The sequence below is a fragment of the Octodon degus genome, unplaced genomic scaffold (assembly GCF_000260255.1).
Source record: "Octodon degus isolate 3935 unplaced genomic scaffold, OctDeg1.0 scaffold00050, whole genome shotgun sequence".
NCBI lineage: Eukaryota > Metazoa > Chordata > Mammalia > Rodentia > Octodontidae > Octodon > Octodon degus.
In genome coordinates, this window is record NW_004524626.1 from 2,495,717 (window position 1) to 2,496,967 (window position 1,251).

The following is a 1,251-nucleotide window of genomic DNA, read 5'->3' on the forward strand; positions in this document are numbered from 1 at the left end:
TATATATATATAGTAAACTTTCTCATTTAGCAACCAATTCATTTAATGATTTGGTCACAGAAACAAAGGCTGGTCATTAAACAAGGAGTGTCTACAGACAGAAATTTGTTGGTGTGGTTTCAGTGCTGGGAATTGGAATTGCTCACAAAGCCTGCGCATGCTAGGTGAGTGTTTTACTACCAAACTACATCTTAGCTGTAATCAGATATTTTTCCATTGTTCTGTCTCCCTGTCCCTATCTTTGAAATGATCAATCTTTTTTAAAATTTAATCTTTTTATTTATTTGGTACAGGGTCTTGCTATATAACTCGGACTCCTAGTGATCCTCCTGTCTCAGCCTCCCCAGCACTGGGATTACAGGTGTGCACCACCATGCCCAGTTTCGGTGGCCAGCATGGCATGTGACATCAGGGATTGAACCTGGATCCTTGAGTTACCAGGCAGGCACTTAGACCGTCGAGCTATCTCCCCAGCTCTGAAATGATCACTCTTTTTCCTTATGTTTTTATTTCTCTTTCCTCAGCTCTTTTTTATCTCTAAATTCAAATTCTTCTACTTGGCTCACTGAAATAGTTTTCTTTTTAATTACACTTACACTTTACTTTTTAAACTGATAGATGAGAACAAAAAAATTGTACATGTACATTGTGTGATGCTTTAATGTGCTTACATTTTGTACTATTTAAATCAAGTCAAGCATATCCATCTCTTCAAACATTTATTTCTTTGAGTGAAAAATTCAAAATCCTTTCTTCCTGTTTTTGAGATGCATACTGAAGGTATAACTGCAACCTATTGCCACCGTATCGCACAACACCACAGCGGACTGTCTTGCTGCTGTCTATCTAACTGACTTACATGTGCCTTACTCCCTCCCTGATTCTCCCTCCCTCCTAATCTCTCCACTCTCCTGTAAACACTGCACTTTCAACTTGAGTGAGTTCAACTTTTCCCCAGTTGCACCCAATGAGTGAGACTGTACAACACACTTCTCTCCATGTCTGGTTTACTTGATCGAATGGTCTTAAGTTCCACACATGTTTTTGCATGTGACAGGATTTCTTTTTTGTGTGTGTGTCTGAATACTATTTCCTTGCGTGTGTGTACTATGTTGTCTCTGTGGTATATTTGTCCATTAATGAACACTTAGTTTCCATTTCTTGGCTACTGTGAATAATGTTACAATGAACCTAAGAGTACAGCTAGCTCTCTCTCTCTCTGTCTCTCTCTGTCTCTCTCTGTCTCTCTCT